At 35.9% G+C, this 15,855-nt stretch overlaps 1 long non-coding RNA gene across 1 annotated transcript in view; it reads right to left on the reverse strand.

Annotated features, from left to right (window-relative positions):
• Positions 1-15,855, reverse strand: part of LOC143781858 (uncharacterized) — a 49,146-nt gene that overhangs the window by 9,301 nt on the left and 23,990 nt on the right. The window contains exons 2-4 of the long non-coding RNA XR_013216824.1: positions 1,514-1,574; positions 1,198-1,366; positions 414-843 (exon numbers count right to left, since the gene is read on the reverse strand). This is a non-coding gene — a long non-coding RNA (uncharacterized LOC143781858). The remainder of the gene's footprint in view (positions 1-413; positions 844-1,197; positions 1,367-1,513; positions 1,575-15,855) is intronic.

Consider the following 15,855-nt stretch of genomic DNA (forward strand, 5'->3'; position numbering starts at 1 on the left):
GTATTTCTGGCCAACCCACCTGTGGATATGAATCTTGTCCTTAAGAGTGGCATGTGGTTCAGAGATCGACGTATCTACGTCCCTGAGGTCGTCCATCTGCAGATCCTCAAGTTGGTACATGACTCCAAGTTGGCTGGTCACAGGGGGGTACAGAAGACACAAGAGTTCCTGAGCCGATTCTTCTGGTGGCCAACTTGCCTGAAGGATACCAAGGACTATGTTCTCTCCTGCGAGGTATGTGCTCATTACAAGACTACTCATGTAGCACCTACGGGTCTTCTACAACCATTACCTGTTCTGTCCCGCCCTTGGGGGTCTATATCAATGGACTTTATTGTGGAGCTGCCTACATCGGGGGGCATGAATGCAGTTGTTATCCCCTATGAGTTATCCCCTATAATTATTACAGATACCTGGTAAAGTGATCTCTTTTATTGCCTTCAGACGTAACATCACTCCCCCTGGTGGAAAAACTACATTACTGCAATGACCAGGAATCTGGGGCTCTGCATATCTCACCTACAATACACAAAACAGCACAGAGACAAGCCTCAAAACTTCTGGAACAAGGTAATTTGGAGTGATGAAACCAAAATTTAACTTTTTGGCCTCAACCATAAACGTTATTTTCTCCGTTGGAGAAATTATAAATATTAGTTCCCTGTGAATCTATTTGAACCGTAAATATTACATTTGGAGAGAGGTCAACAAGGCCTATGATGAAAGGAACATCATTCCTACTGTAAATCACTGAGTTTTCAATGGAATTAAAAGCTCTAATATAAACATAATGTCACCATGCTCCGGTGTCAACAGAGGACTGGTAAGGATCCCAGGCTGCAGCTGTAAGGAAGAGCATGGTACACCATTTTAATGCCATGTTGTTTTAGTTTACATACTATTAATACATAAATGGTAAATAGTCTAAAATGTCTTATTTGTTCTATTATTTAGCGATTCTCTAACAGCAAATAGGGAAAAATGTTTCATTCATAAAGGAAATCTCTGCATGCATATATTGCCGTCATGTTTTGGATCAATTACTCCACAAAATAAGAATTGATGTTTACTGGGTTGTTAGATTTACACAATATTTGTATTGTACAATTCCTAATAATGAATTTCTGAATTTCTAAAAGAATAAATATTGGACCCAAGTACTGTAAGGATATCTGCAAAGTTTGAAAGTCTAAATACCTTTCCAAATGAACCCTGTTGCGGGGTGAGTTCACAGGGAACAATCATACATAATCATGTGTCCTTTCTTTCCCTTACGTGACAGATTAATTGTTCAGAAATGTTTATTAATCAATATGGATGCCATATGAATGAAGGTTTTATTTTGGAGGCTTTGAAACTTTATCTCCTGCAAAATAAGGAAAATGCATTTCTGTTACAAAAGAGCTGTTTTTTCTGTTTGTTTTTTGCTTTTTTTAATTCTGTGCATCTTATCACTTGGGAAGAACAAGAACAGCTTCACAATGGGTAAAAATGTGAAACAGGCACTAATTACCTGAGTACTTTATGATTTTATAAATGACTTCCCAACAGGAACTGGCTGCTTTTATGCGCCCCTTAAAAAAATAAAAATAAACATCACTGCTGTGTACTTGTAGCTTTTTTCATGTTTGATTTGAATTAAAATCTTCTAATCTAGCAAACATGGCAATAAATTTGCATTTCATCATATGTGACGGTATCTGTTCTGAACAGGAACAATAAAATAAGTGAATGAAACTCACTCTAATTCCAATCTCCCATCCTTTCTGACGTTGGTTATGGCTACATATAGCGTACATGCTGGTCAATACTGCAGCCATATGATGCCCAGAGAGTTTCCTGCCGCGGTTCTATTCTAAATAGTAGGTTACGTGCCAAGACTATCCAGGTATCATATAGTTGTTCCAAAAACTGAACTGCTCATATTGCATCTCTTCACATCAAATTTCAGATCAGACAGAATATAATTGGTAAAATACTTTAAAAAAGACCTGTCAACTCCTCTGACATGTATTCCCCATGAAATTAAAATGACAACTGGGTGCTACCATTCCTCTGGTCTAAGGGGTGTGTCCCTACAGTCTAGTACTGTCAGCTCTGATTGGACAATATTAGTTTGTGTAGGGACACGCCCCCAATTGGGAATATCCAGATATCAATTTATTCACAAAATCTTCGGAGGAAAAACAGCGGAATGGCACAATGCAGAATTAAAAGAAAAGATGCTTCAGAATTAATAGTTTCATAATTATTATCTGAAGCAGACAAGTCAAGAGAGGCAACAGATCTACTTTAAGATTATTCCAAACTGGTTTGCAAACTTTCCTGGCATTTCTTCAGCTATATTTCACTGTAGGATTAAAACACGTGTTGTAATGCCCTGCTGTGCTTACCATAATAAGATAAGCATGACTGCATTTCTGTCCTTAAATGAAATAAACCAGCAATTACGAGGAGGCATGCAGCAATTACGAGGAGGCACAAGCTGCACTCCACTGCGAATGTGCAGTTTGTTACTTCATTAATTTTTTTTTTTTCAAATAAAAAGTAACATAAGAAGAAAAAAACTTTTAGTGAACAAAAATAAATATTGAAGTCCATAATTTAAACATATCCATAATTGATCCATTTTGGTTAAAGGCAAGTAAATGTATTAAGCTATTGTTAGTATTTCTACCAAGTTATACTGATAAATCCAATCGGTTTTTAGTTTGTTTATTTACAAGTTGTTTTACATTCTTAACAATGGAAATTGTACGTTGGTTTTACCTTTATCTAGGTGCTTATTTATATATATGGTACATTTTTTTATTATTTTAGATGTTTTTCAGAACAACTTTGTAATTATATAAGATTTTGTTTTTACTTTTGGAAAGAGTAATCCAATAATGATAACAAATTTGCCCCTTTTAGATAATATAAATTAACAAATTAAGAAGGAATAATAGCATTTTTGAACAATTAACTTGGCTAAGTATGCTACTTAAAAATGTGAAATTCTTTATAAAGTTCAAGTAATATGGGTTAAGTTAGATTTTTCAGTTTTTTGTTAAATTTAAAGTTTTTCTTATTTAATGCAGTATTTGACAGAGAGCAAAATCTAAGCACAGTTGTTTTACTTATCAGCTCAACTTAAATTATGTGAACTGTCTGATTTAGCGTCTACAAAGTTGTTCAAGAAGAAATCTTAAATCTAAATGTTAATCTGTCTTTTTTAAATGCTAATATTTTGGCAGAAAATACTTTTAATATGGCTAACATCCTATTGTACTAAAACAAAAAAGAATCCTATAAATGGTCACTCCAACTTGAGCCATCAATCTATAAGTGTGTCCTTGGGAAAATGTGGACAATAATACAAAATCTAAATCAGTATGTCCAATTTAAAAAATGAAAAAAAATCAGGCCAATTATCTAAAAAGGGTGTACTTTAATAATTTTAATCCATAAAAAAAACTTTGAAGTGCACCGTTTAATCTTTGTAAGCATAGCGTCATAGAATAGTTCAGATTAACATTTTATACTAAGATATTTTTACCATAAAAATTCTAATATATTGCACTTTTAACACTGGTCAGATCTCTTACAAAAGTCTGACACTTCTGGTTTTGAGGATCATTTCTCAGCAGTCATCATTGTGTCAACGTAAATTGGAATTAGAATGAAATATACATGTCGTCATTATGAATGGTTCCTATTTCTGCCTTCCTCTCTTTTTTTTTAAATTGCATGCACTTGCGTAATGCCAGGTGACGTAGAGCTGCAACCAAACTACATATTTTTTATTTGGTTATAGTCTGTAACACATAAGGATTTTAAGTTCCTTTTACCTTTTCGCGGAGATAGACGGTATTAGTTATTTATAATATTGAGGTTTTAACATTAGAACCAAAGTGTGTTTACCTTTAATACTTGGCTTTTTGGGTAATAGATTGTGTATTTAAGGGATTCTGGAAAAGATATGTTGGACAACTTCAGTTCAGTGAGTGTAAGCTGTGCATTGGGGTGCTTCTGGAATTAGCTGCCATTTAATCTCTAATTTCCCGTACTTGAATTTTCGTTTTACTTTTTTTTGCTTAAAATAAAAATGAATGAGTCTTGATTGCCAAAGTCTAAGTGATGACTATCTGTGATGGCAAGACTGCCCATATCTCAGCAGTATGATAAAACTGGAGGCAGATAATAACATTGATAAAAGGGATATAGCTCACCTGCTCCCCCCTACTGCATAGTGATCTCTGCCCTGCGGTATAGAATACCCACAACCCTATCTCATGGGGGACATTCAGTAATTTTCTGATATTTTCTTAAAGGAAGTCTGTAAAGGTAAAATTACTTTATAAAGTAAAAAAAATCTCCTTGTAGGGCAGTTTAACCTGAGAAGAAGCATGCCTGTAATTCCAAAATCCCTGGGCTTCTTTGCCCAAAAAAATTAGCTTAAAAAACAAAATGAAGATAAATTTGGTTTGGAGCACTATGGGCGGTTTGGAGTAACATTCCTCAGTAAGTCTGGCAACCCAACTCCTCCCTCTGCTTTATTAATTGACAGTACTGGCTTTACTTGGACAAGCTTTCAGTGAATGAAGCACAGGGAGAAGCTGGGCAGTCATATTATCTGAGGGATGGTGCTCCAGACCATCCACATTACACTGAGCACCTAATTTTCAGATCACTTCAAAGATTGTTTTTCTTCAAAAGTAGCCCATAGATTTTTGAGCTATGGTACATATACGTTTCTTCCTGTGTAAAGCTGTCCTACCTGGAGATGTTCCCTTCTTCATAATGTAATTTTTGGCGTGACAGAATCTTTTTAAAGAAGTGCTAAACAATTAAACTACACGCAAATATCCCATGCAATTTTTTTTTACTAATCTTCTGTTTTCCTTTGATTTTAAGTAGCTGAAAATTTGAAATACATAAGAATTTTTCTATGTGTGCCCGTGTCAAGATCTGTCATTTAACCTCCTCGCGAACCTGTGTCTAGCTGTAAGACAACTGATTGCAGCATTATCCAACTCTAACTGTTCTGTCTACAAAAGGAGACAAAGAAGGTAAGACACCATCCCTGGTTGAAGCCTTGCCCACCAGTTGTCTGCTAGCCTCATGGCCCACAATCACAGTTAGCAACAATATTGTTTAGCGAATTTTGTTTTGTTCTTGTTTTTCCCACTGTGGAACCATTTTTTTAGTTCAAGTAGTTCTCAAACTTTTCGGGACTGAACTGCTTGTAATCTGAAGCTGTTGAATAATCGGCCTCGTGAAATTATTTTACCAGACACAGTTGATCATCTCAAGAAAAGCTTAGAGTCAGTTCACACAATGTTTATGCAGTAAGTACAAGCGTTCTCTCAGAATCCTCGAAAACCAGGATTCATATGGAAGCCATGAAAGAAGCATGGACTGAAATGGCACAAATGGATTTCATATGTGCTTTTTTAAGTGTTTGTTTTCTCAGACAGGTTCAAAAAAACATAATCTGTTTTGCAGTCCATAGGGAGTTCTATATGGGTCCTGTTTTTCGGGGCTCACTTGCATTGTAAATAGGCCTATAGATGTTTTCAGAAGAACATAAGTGGTTAAATGCTGACCTGTTATGACAGGTTGGTCTATGTTGAAAATACTTTCTTGCTCAGAATGTCCTTAACTCGTTCTTTTCAGAACTTGATAGACATATGTCTTTTTCATCTATACTAATTATGTCACAAATTAGTTTCTATATTTATTAACTGTTGTACTTCCATAACTGTCATTCAGCCAAATAAAAATTAAAGTTTGCAATAGCATAAGCATAACGGAAAATCTCAAAACCTTTCCTGATTTGGATGCACATACTAAGGGAAATGTATATTTAGAGATTTTATTATGTATTTAGAATATTTTTTTTATTAGGAAAGCTTCTACATTATACATATTTTGCATGTTATAAGGGAAAAAAATCACCTTAATTACCTCTTTTAATTAATATTTTTCTATTATACTACTTAAATGTGATTTTGCCATGTTAACCTTAGCTGTATTTTTAGGTATCAATTAGCTAAAGGACTAAATTTACCTGCACTTAGAAAGATGAAACAATATTATCAAAAGCTATTATATCTTTAGTCAAGCAAGTCATATACAAATTTCATTTTATTTTCTACAAAGAATAAAAAAAGTAATAATTGTTAGGGGGTCGAAGCACCTTATATATTGGTCAGTTGACTGTTTTTCCTATTGATTCTTCCCTATACGTGCAAACTGAACTGAGTATGCATGTATTCGTAATAGGCAGAAGAAAAAAGACCAAACATGAAGAAATATAAAAACCTGACCTATTCTTTCCCAGCATCTGTCACCAGAGGAGAATTAGGATATCCCTATACATTTCATGGTCTACCCGTTACACAGAAATAGTTGATTTAATATGTATAACAAATCAGTTTTTTCTCACAATGGATGTGTTGCAGCACAATCAACTTTAAAATGATTTTTTATAATAATAATTTGTCCAGATATCGACTAATTTTAAATTGCATATGGGGTTATTACTGTTTAAGGTGTACATCAATCTAATTAATATTGGTGAGCAATCATGTAATATCATCTTTAGAATAGACAACTTGCTAAAACACAGGACAAGATGGAGTATAGTAATTGACATGTGTAGGTGACTGCAAAACTTTCCAGGATCCCAACTTAAGGGAACTCCTTAACTCAACGTTAAGAAGGTCCTTCATGGAGCATTTCTTAAACATGGGTAAAGATACTTAATTCTTTTTTTATACATTGAAACCCTGAATCTTCTCTTTTTTGTGCTAACATTTCAGTAAAATTCTTAGCAATTTGACTATTTTGTTGATTTAGAAACTCAAATATAAAATTACTTTGTCATATTATTTGTGCACATATTATCCAGATAAGTATTTTTTTTATATATGACTTTTCAAATTGTAGAAATAATGATCAGTTTTCAGGACCTGACATCCATGCTTAATAGTTTTATATCCGCTGGCAGAAAAATCCTGTACTTTTCCACTGAGATTTCCAAGTCTTCCTAAATAATATATTTATTGAGTAAATACACAAAAGCAAAAGATTCCATAAACATTAGACTAAAGTTCATAAAAAGTAACAACAAATTATCTTTTCTACAGATCAATGACACAATGTCATCATTTGGAATGAAGAAAGGAGTTTTGAAACTTTTGTTTTATATTTCTTTTTTTCTTTTAACCCCTTCATATAATGGATATTTTCCGTTTTTTCCCCTCCTCTTCTTCCAAGAGTGATAACTTTTTTATATTTCCATCAATATAGCCGTTTTAGGGATTGTTTTTTATGGAATCAGTTATACTTTTGAATGGCACCATTTATTTTAATTTGTTAATTTATTTAATATGTATAGTGTATTGGAAAACGGGAAATAAAATCCAAAGTGCATTGAACTTGCAAAAAAAAGTGCAATTCCACGATTGTTTTTCGGGTTTTTATTTTCCATGTTCATTATGGTAAAACTGACCTGCCAGTTTGATTTGATTTCCCAGATAAGTATGAGTACGCAGATACCAAACATGTATAATTCATTTTTCAATCAAGTGGTGAAAAGAAATTCTAACAATTTCTGATGTTTTGATCGATTCTTATTGCATTTTATTGCAATGTTGTGGTGGACAAAAAAGCTTTATTTTGGTGTTTTGATTTTTTCCTCGTTATGCTGTTTACCGATCTGATTAATTTTTTATATATTTTGATAGAGCGGACTTTTCTGAATACAGTGATGCCAAATATGTGTATTTTTTTAATTGTTTTATTTTTAATGGGACAAAGAGGGGTGGTTTGAACTTTTTGTTCTCATTTATTGTAAAAAAACTTTTTTTTACTTTAATAGTTCCCCTAAGAGAATTTAAGCTGCATTCTTCAAATCGCCTGTGCTATACATAGCACTGCTATGTATAGCAGAAATCACGATCTCCTGTGAACGCCAGCCATGGGCCAGTACTCACAGCAGTATTGTAGTGACAGGCACGGGGGTCTTCTGCAGACCACTGGCTGTCATGACAACTCATTGGCACCCTTCGATCATGTGATAGGGGTACCGATAGGTGGACGGAAAGACATGTTTCCAGCCTGGGGCGTGTTAATTCTGCTGTCAGAGATTGTCAGCGGGATTTAACTGCTTAACAGCTGCAGATGTTAAAGACACATGACGGCTCATTAAATCAGCCGTCATGTGCGGGAAAAGATGCGAGATCAGTGTTGGAGCCTGCATCAAAGTCAACCTTTGTCACTGAACTTGGCTAGTTGGAATGAACTGCAACAGCCGATATTGACCAAAATCTGCATGACTGCATCAGTGTAATGATTGCCAGATTATAATTCCTGAACAAGGTTTGTTTAAAATATCAACCTACTTCTATCTAATCTATCCAATGTGTTTAACTTCCTTAATTCAGGAAAATGTCAAGATACTCTGAACCCACCTCAATGCAATTGAAAGATGTAATTAATAAAAAAGAACAGAGCAAACAATCCACAATAAAAAAAACTTGCCAAAGGAAGTGCTACTTCACGGGCAATAATCCACAATGAAAAACTAGCCATAGAGAGAAAGAGGTAAATCACATCACACCACTGTAACGAAGAGTTATAAACCTCGTCAAACCGCAGTGTTCATTAGTCACCTCTATGCATCACCTTAGTTCATCAAGATGAATAGTTGCATCCTGGTGTTTAATGATGAAAGGAATAGGGTCGGAGTTGACACCAAAGCCCTCAAATTCCACCTGTATTGTATAGAGAATATTAATTCACCAACTAGAACTTTTTTATAGGTTGTAAACCTAGATTCCAAAATGTTTTTGAGCTGAAACTGTAGCAAGGAGTAGAAATTCTGCCTTCTCTGTGATCCTTAAGTACAGTGTTTCCCAAACTCCAGTCCTCATGGCCCCCAACAAGTCATGTTTTTAGGATTTCTTTACTATTGCACAGGTGATGCAATTATTAACAAGGCATCAGAAATCGCCACAGGTTCTCTACTCTCTGCCCTGCTAATGAAATCCTGAAAACATGATCTTTTGGGGGTCAAGAGGGCTGTAGTTTGGGAAACATTGCTCTAGTATGAGGGATTTGAGATTGGGAAGCCAATGACTTGCACTCTACTTTGCGAGTTTTCACACTGCTACTTTCCTCACTCTTTCTAAAGTTTCTTTTGTGGCAAAACATATACCAAACCCACTTTGTACAGTTGAATATCATGTTACTATGAGTGCAATATGTATAGACTATGGTATGCAGGGAGGTGCCCCCCTTTTTCCCTCTGCTCTGGAAATTCTGGTAAAGTCATCTATTTGGTTTCTTGAGATGAAGGGCAGTCCATGAGTCTAATAAGGTCTAGAGAGACTCTGCACATAAAATGAAGGGAGGTGTTAAATGCCCTAACAGAAGCTTACATATCTAACTAATTTTATTACGTGTAAAAACATGTGCTTTTTTGTTAAAAGTATTTTTTCAAACAACAGTTCCCTTAGGGTTTCAAAAAAATGAGGAAAAAAAAATTCTTCTCATTTGCAGTATTATTTGAAAGCAATTACAACTAAGAGAGTGTAAATGATGTATTATTTTAATTAAGAAAAACAGTATGTACAATAGTATGACCTAACCATCCAAACACGTACGACAAAAACTAACCAAAAGGAAAGAAAAAATGTGAAATCTTTTTCTCCTTTACTTTTATTTGAAATGGAAGCAAAAATAATACAAATGTATGCAATAGCTTGACGAATTCAAGAAAAGTAAAAAAAAAAGAATTCAGTAGTTTTGTAATAATAATAAGAGTCAAACTATTAATCAATCCAGGGAAAGCTAGACAGCATGCTTTTGTGCACCGTGCTATTCCTTGTAGTGGTTTTAGTTGGATATTAAGCATGATTACTAACCTGCTAAATTGTACAGCGCTGCAGAATATGTTGCTGCTATATATAACATTGCTATAAGATTTTCTATGAGAGCTTTTGCTGTACTGATGACCAAAGGGAATGGAGGGTGCAAATTATTGAAGCTACTGATTTTTTCATTTATCTATATAATAATCTTTATTTTTATATAGCGCTAACATATTCCACAGCGCTTTACAGTTTTGCACACATTATCATCACTGTCCCCGATGGGGCTCACAATCTAAATTCCCTATCAGTATGTCTTTGGAATGCGGGAGGAAACTGGAGACCCCGGAGGTAACCCACGCAAACACGGGGAGAACATACAAACTCCTTGCAGATGTCATCCTTGGTGGGATTTGAACCCAGGACCCCAGCGTTTTATATTATTAATTATTATATTACTGCTCTTGTAATTTGGTTTGTGATTTTTTTTTATTAATCCTTTGTGGCTTAGTGCGATAATTACCCCACATAGTCTGCTCCATTAGTTCATTTGTTTTTTTTAATTCTTTGTAATTTTTCAATTGTAGATTGTATTGTTCAATGCAATAGATGACTGTGGAATAGAATATAATTATTTAATTTTTTTTACTTGCTTAAATTTGATGCTGATCCTTGATGATCTTGCTTGGATGTGACTACATATTCTTTTTGGGGTACCTATGTTGACTTATAGCAGAGGTAGTACTAGCCATTTCCTCTTTGATTACTGTATTGGAGATTTGTTGCCTTTTTTATATTGGATATTTTTGGTGTGAAGATACCAAATGATTTTGGTTTTATGCCTGGAAACTTTACGCAAAATATCTATTAATCTTTCTCTTTGTTTAGCATTGTTATTGATGGATTGGTGTGTTATTAAGAAACATAATATATTTGAGTAATTTGCTTTTTCCTTCAGTTTCTTTTTGACCAACCTATGAATTATATTAGATAATAGAAAAAACTTTTTGACAGTGAGGGTGATCAATGAGTGGAACAGGCTGCCACGAGAGGTGGTGAGTTCTCCTTCAATGGAAGTCTTCAAACAGAGGCTGGACAGACATCTGTCTGAGATGGTTTAGCGAATCCTTCTATGAGCAGGGGGTTGGACACAGCGACTCTAGAGGTCGCTTCCAACTCTAACATTCTATGATTCTATGAAATGGAAGCAAAAATAATATAAATATATGCAATAGTTTGACGAAATAAAGAAAAGTAGAAAAAATATTCAGTCGTTTTATCACTGCAGCCAGTGATTGGATTAGTGGGATTACCAGTGTTTTGCGGATGGGACAATGATGCAGTGATTAACGATAATCAAGTAAGTGCAGGGGACTGCGGAGTGTATTATTACTTTTGTCTTTTAACCAGTCTGGGGACATTAGGAAAAAATTTCTATTCCCCTGAACAACCCTTTAAGTGGCCAATCACTCTCTTTTTTCGCAGTTTTTAACAGTCTCTACATTCTCTATTGAAAGTGGTGCTCACCTGATTATCCAGGGCATGTGCCCCTCATACCCGCTGCTGGTGATATTACTGCAGTAGAGATTGGGTAGCCTTTAGACTACACTCGCTGGTGGAAGATTTGCTGTGAAATTTGAGTTTAGTCACTAAAGTTTATATAAAAAACCTGCAAAATAGTGTTTTAGAAACCACTATATATAAGATGCAGAAAAATTCTGCATGGTTTTACACCATACTATAATATTACCTATCGACTGAAGATTTATTTGCAATACGAATCTGGCATATTTCTTGATTTATTATGCTTTTCTTATATAGCGCTATCATATTCCGCAGCGCTTTACATACATTATCATAGCCGTCCCCAATGGGGCTCACAATCTAGATTCCCTATCAGTATGTCTTTGGAATGTGGGCGGAAACCGGAGAACCCGGAGGAAACCCACGCAAACACAGGGAGAACAAACTCCTTGTCCTTGGTGGGATTTGAACCCAGGAATCCAGCGCTGCAAGGGACAGTGCTAACCACTGAGCCATCATGCTGCTTATCAACATCTGCAATTATATGAACACGGTCTTATTCAACCACAGAAACTGCATTATTACATGTATGCATTCACCATTTGTTATATGGTGTATATTCAGGTGTATAAACAATAAATGATAAATTACAATCTGTCTTGAATTTCAATTCATTAGATTTTGCATTATGAATTTCTATTGCAGTGACACTTGTAATCACATAGCAATATACAAGGGAGAGAATATCTATGATGCATATAAAATGAAAAGCCCAGATGGTCTGGCTAAGGAGAACTCACACGCATACTGGTGTCAGCATTTGTTAGTTAATATAATACAGCCTCATGAATAGTAATGTTTGACAGTCATGAAAAATAATGTCTTTAGGAGACTGAATAATGGCGCTAAGTCCTAAGTGCAGGTCACATCGTCAGTACAGTTAATGACATAGCTACTGTTCCTATTTTACCTGGAAATATCTAGCATTAGTGTTTTTTAAGCAAAAATAATCTGTAATTAGAAAAGGATAGAATTATAAATGGTCCTTAAATCTTTTGAACAGAACGGTAGCATTCCAAAATAAGGCTACGCTCCCACGATGAGTTTTTTACGCTGCGTATTTTCAAAAAAATGCAAGTAACCTAAAATCTGCAAAGTCAAAAACTCACAAAAGGCTCATCATAGGAATGTAAACTAATGTTTCATTTACAGGGGCTGTCTTCTTTTATTTTTAGCTCAGCAGATGTGTTAGGTCCATAGATTTGTGGCACTTGCTAACATATTTATAGTACAGGTTCTCCTTCTTTTCCCTAAAATCACTTTATTTTTTAAATATATATTTTGAAAAAAAAAAATATAGTGGTTATTATTAAAAAGTGACTGCACAAATCTTGAAGTTCTTCAGTTTTCTGCAGTCTGTAGATTACTTTTCAGCTTTGCTGTGTAAAGTAGGACAGGAAAGGCACTGTATGTATGCCGCTCCCTGGTTTGTGAGGGAGGACACTGTATCATCACTTCCTGGAATCTTTACTAATCTATGACATTTCTTTGTCATTTATCTACCATTCATTTAACTTGCTACACACACCCTGCTGCAATAAATACAGAAAAGACCATAAGATATTCTTTATCTGTAATATGGCGACCAACAGGGAGGATTTAAAAATAAATACCTCTGACTTTGTAGTATGAAACTAAAAAATAATCAAATCAGGACGGAATCATCGTCTTTTTTTCTTAATTAATTGGTTCTAATTAATAGTTGCTTTCTTAATTTGTGTCTTACTTTTAATTTTTTTTTGTCTTAAGTTAAAGTTTTACTTGAATTTGTCTTCTCTCTCTTTTTTTTTTGCTTTATAGACTTGGCTTTCAACATTTAGATTTTTTTTTGTCTAATTCAGCATTTATAACTAAAAGAAAAGTAATAATTTTTGCTGAGTTGTATTCCAGTAACCCAGTGGAGTATAAAGTATGTCTATGCTTTTTTTTCTTTTGTGCAGTTATATTCGAATGTCTGACATTTTACATTTTAAAGCATATTGAAAGAACTGTTTGAATGTTGTCTCTAAAAAGGTTAAAAAAAAGATCAAAAATATCAGCATCTTTTAATTTGTACCAATGGAGTAAAAAGCTGCAAATTCGTTAAGTGGTATGTAACGTTTAATCAATTTGGCACATCTTGTAGTTGCTGTTTGCTATTTTTAAGCACCTACAAGTTGAAAAAAAACTTTGAGATATTAAAAATAGTTTTATGCCAGAATTCTGTTGCAATCTGACAAATTACAGCCATCATTGCTAATTAGAGCTGAGCAGATCGCTTTACACAACCCTGATCCGTAGCCCAGGTCAGCTCTCTCTTGCTGTAGACAGGAGCTGTGAGAATTTCCAGACCGTACAGGTTTCTCGGTACGGCGTTTGATTTACCTGCCTAATGTGACATTATCTGTGTGATGCACAGGTGAAAATGCACCAGTACAACAAATCGTAACACAAACCTGGGATCCCAGAAGGTCAGAATGTTTACAATGATCCTGTCCGTGGCCAGAGAGCCTAGACCTGGGCCATGGTCCAGATTCGCGCGAAGCAATCTGATCATCACTAGCGTCTATTACATCATCAGAGCTTCACAAGAGAACAGCAGTAGCAACATTTTCTGATTTACCATGTGTGCCATTAGTCTCTATCTAATCTTGAATTGTCCGAAACATAGCTACTGCCGTGTTGTTTTGTTAATTTTTTTAGCGAAACATCAATTCCATTATCAGTATCCACTTATATTTGTCTGAAGTGCTATTCATTCTCTTGGGTATACCTGCATGCAACAAATATATTGTCTAACCTTGAGGTGGAGAGCATCCATAAATGTTTTTAATTGATGTCTTCAATCGATGAAAATAAAATGACAAACATAAGACTATAATATTGATAATGCATGTAGAAAAGCTGCGGAGACACCATCACGTGTTTCTCAACGCAGTGATCCAGAACACTGCCCCCATCCCTTATGGGAAATATGCAAATGCATGTAGAAAAGCCGCGGAGACACCATCACGTGTTTCTCAACGCAAGCAATGAATAGCCAGGTCTTTCACCGGGAAGGAACAACCACGGGAAGGGCAGCATCCAATAAAGGAAAACCACCTATGCCAAAACATGGTATCCATCCACAGACAGCTGTTTCAGGGTGTTTGTCCCTCATCAGTGTGGAGTAGGAAACTGTTTATTAGGAGCAGTGCCTAGTGAAAAGACTATAAACATGAGGATGAATGACCTTGGGGAGATCAAAACATCCAACACCGCGGAGACACCATCACGTGTTTCTCAACGCAGTGATCCAGAACACTGCCCCCATCCCTTATGGGAAATATGCAAATGCATGTAGAAAAGCCACGGAGACACCATCAGGTGTTTCTCAACGCAAGCAATGAATAGCCAGGTCTTTCACCGGGAGGGAACAACCACGGGAAGGGCAGCATCTTCTGGATAACTGCGTTGAGAAACACGTGATGGTGTCTCCGCGGTGTTGAATGTTTTGATCTCCCAGAGGTCATCCATCCTCATGTTTATAGTCTTTTCACTAGGCACTGCTCCTAATAGCCAGTTTCCTACTCCACACTGATGAGGGGCGAACACCCCAAAACAGCTGTCTGTGGATGGATACCATGTTTTGGCATAGGTGATTTTCCTTTATTGGATGCTGCCCTTCCCGTGGTTGTTCCTTCCTGGTGAAAGACCTGGATATTCATTGCTTGCGTTGAGAAACACGTGATGGTGTCTCCATGGCTTTTCTACATGCATTTGCATATTTCCCATAAGGGATGGGGGCAGTGTTCTGGATCACTGCGTTGAGAAACACGTGATGGTGTCTCCGCGGTGTTGGATGTTTTGATCTCCCCGAGGTCATTCATCCTCAAGTTTATAATATTGATAGACACATTAAAATGGAATACCTGTGGAGTTGATCGACAGTCTAACGTTTATTGGGACCTCAAGTCTCTCCCCCAACAGATGATGATAGTGGAGAGAAGGATCCGGCTTTTGGCAGCAAACTTATTTGTTCGGCAAGGAGATAAGCCGCTATCACAAGAGTTTGGCAGCAGCTCTCTCATAGAGATTGTAGGAGCAATTAGTCAAGCTGAGCATTGCTGTGTATGGGACGGTCAGGAGAGATAGATGTCACAGAGTACACTATTTAAATATCTCAACCAAAGATACAAAAAAAAGAACGGCACTAGTGGAACACCTGAATCATACGTGGAGATGAAAGATCCAGTGTTTCTGAAGTGTAGCAGTTCATCAACTGGTGTACGGTGCTCAGCATGAAAACAACATGTGTTTGTAACATTTTTGAAGAAAATGTGGCACTCACCAAGTTGAAAAGAAATTCATAAGTCCTTTCTTCCACAATTCGGGACATGGAAAGGCAAATCGGACGTACAGTTTATGGAGGCATGCAGACTACAGCCGTTTC

This window comes from Ranitomeya variabilis, chromosome 6, assembly GCF_051348905.1.
Source record: "Ranitomeya variabilis isolate aRanVar5 chromosome 6, aRanVar5.hap1, whole genome shotgun sequence".
NCBI classification, from domain to species: domain Eukaryota; kingdom Metazoa; phylum Chordata; class Amphibia; order Anura; family Dendrobatidae; genus Ranitomeya; species Ranitomeya variabilis.